The 7,276-nt window shown below is 47.1% G+C and overlaps 1 long non-coding RNA gene across 1 annotated transcript; it reads right to left on the bottom strand.

The window, feature by feature from the left end:
• Nucleotides 1-5,229: 5,229 nt before the first annotated feature.
• Nucleotides 5,230-6,752, bottom strand: LOC117198520 (uncharacterized). Its single transcript, XR_004479718.2, has 2 exons — nt 6,456-6,752; nt 5,230-5,709 (listed from the first exon to the last, which is right to left on the bottom strand). It is a non-coding gene; the product is annotated as an uncharacterized LOC117198520 (long non-coding RNA).
• Between the last annotated feature and the right edge of the window lie 524 nt (nt 6,753-7,276).

Raw genomic sequence — 7,276 nt, 5'->3', positions numbered from 1 at the left:
TTGTACTTTTTGTGCAACTCCAATCAAAATTATACTGAGCATGTTGGTATTTCAAAATTATTTGAATTAATATGGAAATCTAATTATGTGAATCTAGTTTTAATATTTTTTTAAAAAATAATGAGGGGATAATAACAGTAACCTCCACTAGATATTTTTGAAGGGAAGGAGCTTTTATAAAAACCAAACTTGGGGCTTCCCTGGTGGCGCAGTGGTTGAGAATCTGCCTGCCAATGCAGGGGACACGAGTTCGAGCCCTGGTCTGGGAAGATCCCGCATACCGCGGAGCAACTGGGCCTGTGAGCCACAATTACTGAGCCTGCGCGTCTGGAGCCTGTGCTCCGCAACAAGAAAGGCCGCGATAGTGAGAGGCCCGTGCACCGCGATGAAGAGTGGCCCCCGCTTGCCACAACTAGAGAAAGCCCTCGCACAGAAACGAAGACCCAACACAGCCATAAAATAAATAAATAAATTTAAAAAACCAAAAACCAAAATACAAACAAAAAAACCCACCAAACTTGCATTGTGTTTGCACAGCTCTTCCCAGAGTCTGATGCTCTGAGGTTCTACTTCACCCTCTTCCTGTGCTGAGACACAAGTCAAGACCCTGGTTCTCAGTCCATCTCTGGGTGGCTGCTGGATGAGAGGTGAGGAGACAGAAGTAACCCTGAGTTTCCCTCACTTGCAGATGAGCCAGCTTTTCTGTCTGTCCCCACACAGCACCCCAGACGCCCTGCTGCAGTTCTGGAAACTCCCAACCTTCCTGCCTGATTAGTTTTCCACCTGGACCTGCCCCAGTGTATACCTCAGAGTCCATGCAGGTGCCACGGTGGGTATGATGTTCCCAAATGTTTATGCTAAAGGCTGCCTGGGTAACTCTCCCAGATACAATGAAGCACATCCAGGAGAGTCTGTGTCGCTACTTCCAGATACCCAGTACCCGGCCGTCTTTCCTAGAAAGTCAAATATGCGTAGATGTACTGGTTGTGTGTCCACTGCTTACTCTCCCCTTCATCCTTAACTTACAGAATCTCTACACTGATGTCCATAGTGTCCAGATATAAAAACCTACACTTCTCCACCTCTCTTGTTCCTACAGGCAGTCAGTGGGATTCAAAGGCTTGTTGGGCTTTAGAAAAGCTCAGTAAAGGGATAATGACCTAGGAAGGCCTTTACCCACACTTTTCCCTTCTTCCCACCTAAAATGCAGCCTTGCTGCTCAGAATACCATCAGCCACCTGAGATCAGAGCCTTGCAGGAAACAGCAGCGCTAACGATGAAATAAGATAGAAAGGCATCCTCTCTGATGACTCCTGGGAGCCACAGAGCAGCCATGGGACACCTACCTCTGACTTCATTGCACACGAGTGAAGACAGTCTGCTTTCTCTTCTACATTGCTATAATTTTGAGTTTCCGCTGTAGTGGTAGAACAATTTCTAACACACAAAGCACAAAGCAGTGCTTTCTAGCCCTTCTCAGCCTCCGGAACACACAGAATACAGGGACCTGTGTACAGCCTACTGTGGAAAGATGAAGCTGCTGGGGCCGGAGGGGACCCTCCTGGAGGGAATCAGTCCTCAGAGCAGCTTTTCCTTCTAATCACTCAAATCCTGTCCCTGCATCATGAACAGCAGGCTTCTGAGGCCCTGAACTCTGGGGGACGTTGGAGATGACGAAGAAGAGGAGAAGGACCAAGAGGTTTTGTAGGGGGGAAATCAGAGCTTTATTCCAACACGGAGAAGAGAGGGAAGGAGGCTAATATCCAGACTGAGCCTCTGGGCTGCCCAACCGAACACAAGGCTCTCCTCAGGAAGCCCTGTGAGTCTCTGGGGTCCCTGTCAGCCCCTGTCCTGGGAGATGAGAGGGTGGAGGGGGGCATCTGGTCATAGCAGGTTCTCGGTCATTCCGTTCCCCAGCAGCCCCTCTAGGGTCAGGTCAGCAGCCAGAGCCCCTGAGGGCTCAGCTCACAGCAGTCGGGGCTCTGGTGCCGGCACCGGTGGAGGAGAAGGGCCTGCGGTGGTCCAGGTAGCAGCCCCTGCCCCAGAGCTGGGGCCACAGCAGGAAGAGACTGGAGGGGGACAGGAGGCTGGGCACTGGGGTGGGCACTTTGGGGGACACTTAGGTGGCCATTTTGGGGGTGGGGCACTTAGGGGACCCTTGGGAGGGGGCTGGCACTGCTGCTGGTTTTGCTGGCAGGACATCTTGGTAGGAGTTCAGTTAACCTAAAAGATGAGGAAACTCTTTAAATATTCATAATTGTACCTCTTTTAAAATCACTATCTATATGGAAGAGGAATGATGTTTAGATCATAGTTACGTCAGTGACCTGAAGCAACTGCATCTTTCCTCCAGATGAAAATACATGGATTAAAAAATCAACAGGCTGAGCTTATTCTCCTTCCAGGGGGGAGCTGGGATTGCTCCCTCCTCACATGCCAACACCAAAATTCACAACCCCTCGGTGTGCACATTCCCTCAGTACAAGCCTGTGCTCCCCGCTAGCCATCCAGGACAACTAGGAGTGCTCTGGGATGTGTTTAACCCAGCACCCCAGAAAGAAAAGGGCTTGGTTTGAAGCATTTTCCATTTCTATGGCGTAAATATTCCCAACTCAGCTCCTGTCCAGCTGTGAGTGACTCTCCTGAGAACCCCTCCCACCTACCCTCTCAGGAGAGAAGTCAGGACTTCTGTCCTACTGGCCCTGTAGAAAGAACTCCGACCTCAGCCTCAGAGGTAAGCTGTCAGGTCAACCATTGACACTTGCTGTAAATGCTGATGAAGCTTCAAGGTGCGAATCCTCCCTGGGGACTTCTGGCATTTTGTTTTCTCCATCCACTTGACATCTCAATCCAATCCCAGGGAGAACAGTGTCATCCAGCACCTTGGTGACCTTCTAGCACCCCGTCCCCATGCTGAGCCTCAGGGAGGCTATTGAACACAGAACAGGTACATATAGATATACAGATGTAGATACACGTACATACACGTACACATAATGGCAGAAAATAATATAATAACCAATGATTGTTGACCTCTTATTTTGCTCCAGGTATTGTTCTAAGTGCTTTACACATATTACCCCATTTGATCCTCCTAATAATCCTGTGATGTAGGTACTACTTATATTCCCACTACACTAAAGAGAAAACTGAGGTTCCTAGGGTTAAACAAATTGCCCAAGTTCACACAACTGGGAATAAAGTTTAGACAATTTGACCCCCAAACTAAAATCACAACTCATTCGCAATCATTTCAGTATAATATCAACAGGTTTCTCAATCTGAAGTGCTAATAAATTTACACGTAGATTAGATACACTGGCATATACATACTCCATCTGTAATGGCATTATAAGAGAAGCTATAGTCCACCAAATTCTTTTTGGATGTGAACATCATACATAGTCCCAGGATGTCAGTTTTTCTGTATGGCCCCAAATGTCAATTGTTTTGTTTGGTGGGGTTTCCAGTTCATTGATAACTATGCTTTTTTTTTTTTTTTTTTTTGCGGTACACGGGCCTCTCACTGTTTGTGGCCTCTCCCGTTGCGGAGCACAGGCTTCGGACGCGCAGGCTCAGCGACCATGGCTCACGGGCCCAGCCGCTCCGCAGCATGTGGGATCTTCCCGGACCGGGGCACGAACCCGCGTCCCCTGCATCGGCAGGCGGACTCTCAACCACTGCGCCACCATGGAAGCCCGATAACTATGCTTTTTAAATTACTTCCTCATATCAGGTCCCTGATAACCTTATCGTCTGCTTAACATCTTTTCTATGTAATACCTGTGCACTTGCTTCTCATCAAGTCAAAGATGGAACTAATCATTTTTCATGACCCAAACAGTACTAATTATAGGCTATCATGGAATAAAACTATCTTAATCAGATACCATCACTACACACACACGATAGCTTAAGACCACTTATATTCAGTTTTGGTATCTTTTTAATCGCTGGAATCAGAAGACCTTTTAGACGAATACGTAAGCATTAAGGAAATACTTACCAAACACTGCATATCTGAGCCTTGGAACACCTGTGACCAAGGCACCTATTCTCAGAGATTCTGGGTTGAGCAAATCAGATAAAGATCAAACAGATCTCATGAGAGTACAAGAGAGAGGGATATGCTCAGATGAATTAAAAGAGCAAAGCATTTCCAAAGGGAAAAATTCAAGGATTTTTGTAGACTGCCCCTACTAGTAAGGTCAAGGGTCAGAGTTCATTATCTCACTCCCACACACACTCAACAAGTACTTACTGGCCACGAGGCCGACTCTGGACACCAACATGCCTTAAAGAAATACAGCCTCTACCCACCTTGACTGTATTCCACTGGAGAGACAGAAGTTTGACAAGTGAATGGAAACACAGAATTAGTAATTATAGGCCTTCAGGTGGGTGGGGTCATTCCATTGGAGGTCTTCCAATGGTGCTGGAGACCCTCACTGAGACCAAACTCCATTCCCAGGCCTTCCCCGAATGACAATGCCAGCGGTCCAGCAAGGATGGGTACAAGACTGCTTTCTAGCTCATTCCACCTCATCCATCAGAGGGCTGTATAAGCTAGAGGAGGAGGGTCACACAACCCTGAGGTTGTGGAGAGGGCAGGACAGTGAAAATCCATACAGGCATTCGCTCCTGATCCCTGCACACCTGACAATGGGCTTCTGTTCTAATGTGTGGTTGTCAAAGAGCTTAATTCTCTTAGCCTTCTCTGTGCATAGGAAGGATCTAAGAATCCGAAAGGGTGGCTCAATGTTTCCTTAATCTGAACTCAAGTAAGCCAGAGCTTTCCTTCGCAAAAATCCTTTCAGTTAATAGCTAACTTAGCAGCAAAGACTGAACACAAACTTGTAGCTAATATGATATTTTATTGAAAATGCATTTATGAAATAATATCCAAATTCATGTCTTTTTTACATAAAAAGACATTTTATGTCATTGTCATTTAAAAAATCATTATAGGGACATTAAAAATATATTTTTGTAATAAGAGTCTCCCTGATACACCATTATATCCTCAATTTATTTGTTTCAGTAATATGTCCACATTTCAGGTTTATTAAAACAAAGCATACATGTACTTTTAAAAATTAATTTATTTCTATATGGTAGATTGATCTTTTTTCTCCTATCCAGCCGAAGTTAAGAACCCAGGCATTTATTCAGAGAGGAGGAGTAAGACTTGGTAAGCGGAGTGAAAACTTGAATTAAAAAAAACAGGACCAGGGGGTTTAAAAACATTTATTGTAGCAAAGCGGCTCATTCAGAGCAATCACATCCAAACCTCAGGAGAGCAAGTTTGAGCCCAGCCCAGAGTCTCTGTGCCAACAGCTGTTTCCACAGCGCAGCGCCGGTGTGGTCTTATCCCCAAGGTGAGACTCATTGAGGCGTGGACGAGACTGAGGGATGAGAAGCACAGGACTGGAGCCAGTCCTCGGCCTGCTGGTTACTTGGGTGATGCTCAGAGCCCAGCTGGGAAGCGGCCTCAAGGCTGTGGAAACAGCTGGATCTCTGATGTCCCAGTCAGCTGACGCCACGGCAGCCCTAGGTCCAGGACCACAGCAGGAAGAGACTGGAGCAGGGCATCTTGGGAGGGCCCTTCTGGGGACACTTTGGGGGACACTTGGTCGTGGGCACTTTTAGAGGAGGCTGGCAAGGCCGCTGGGTTTGCTGGCAGGACATCTAGGTGGGAATTCAGTCAACCTAAAACCCAATCCAGATGCTTTATGGATTTGTGAAACCTTAGGTCATTGTTTCCTCCTTTGGAATCTATCCCCAGGCTGCTGATATCTGGAGGTAACCGTAAGTACACACACATTCATTAAAAATGAATGTGTCTCTAAGACATGGCACAGTTCTTGTCGCATAGAAGATGTCCAATAAATGTAGATGGAACACTAAAATGGAAGCTCCATGAGAACAGGGATTTTCAGCCCCCCACTCAGTTCTGCACACTTTATATTCCAGTGCCTAGAACAGCACCAGGTAATGTGTAGGAGCCCAATAAATAACTGAATACATGAATCATATAGGAATGAGAAAGAGGAAGGAGAAAAGGGAGAAAGGCAGGAAGGAGGGCAGGAAGGCAGTTATATTCAAATAGAGAAAAGGACACCAGTTGGCATTTCGTGGTAATATTGGGTGTCACCATTTTCTCCATGTGCACCTGCCCCCTCTCTAAGCATCCATGAATACACCTGTGAGAGGTAAATGGCCTAGGATACGCCCTCCCCAGCCAGCTGTCTCAGTTGCCAGAGGCCAGACGTTGGCAAGAATTCAGGCCGGCTAATCACTCACCATCCAGTTTTAGGGGGTGTAATTCCCAGGGGGATCCACCAGCCCCAAGGCAAAATCTATCCTCCTCCCTCCTCCCTCTTCTTTCCCCGTGGTCTCCAACAGGCCCCTCCCTTTCAGCTGTGTTCTCTCTAGGTTCAGAAGGACCCACTCACCTGGTCAGACCAAGATGTGTACGGCCAGTCCCAGAGGTTGAGGGTGGATGAGGAACTGGTGCCTGAGATGTGTTTTATAGGCTCCCACCTGACTAGGCTCCAGGGATTCCTGGCTCTGGGAGGAGCAGGAAGTGGCTCCTTCTACCCTGGGCACCTGCAGGGTAATTCTTGACATTCAGCTCCTTGACGATTCATTCCATTCCTCCCAGGGAGAGGCTGAGTTATGCTTCTGAAGCTGGAGACCTGACCCTCACCAAACCATATTCTTTTCCAGGCTCAAGGCTCCATGTAGCATCATGAGGAACCTGGTTTCCCAAAGCACTGTGATCCCGTTCTTTCTTGGAAACATATAAATAAACAACTTTCCTGTCGTCTCAATTCAGCCCATGATCCAGCTTCCTTGGTCCTTGAGAAGATGCCTCTTTAACCTCACGGGCCAGCTGCTAGCTTTGAGCCTGAGCATCTTCCAAGTTGGTTGCTTTGTAAATCCCATAGTTCTTCTCTTCTGTCTCCCTGTCTCTGTCTCTGTCTCTCCAGTGAGGGAATGAACATGGGGATCAAGGCTAAAAGAATTTAGGAATTACTGCCTGGGCTAACTTTCTTGCTGGATATATCCTAAAGGATTATTTGAAAACAGTTCTGCCTTAATGTTGACAACCCATGTGTTCATGTCATCACTCTTTCTCTAATCCTCACAGTAACCAAGGCAGGCAGTACAGCTACGTCACACCTGTTTAACAGGTGGCTATAAGGAAGCTCAGGGGGCTAAAGGCTGGGAAAGAGCAGAAGCCAGTCTCACATGTGGGATTCCCTGGCTCTGC

This window comes from Orcinus orca, chromosome 1 (assembly GCF_937001465.1).
Source record: "Orcinus orca chromosome 1, mOrcOrc1.1, whole genome shotgun sequence".
Taxonomy (NCBI): Eukaryota; Metazoa; Chordata; class Mammalia; order Artiodactyla; family Delphinidae; genus Orcinus; species Orcinus orca.
Note: the sequence above shows the minus strand (reverse complement) of the source record. Positions and strands in the feature narration are given on the sequence as shown.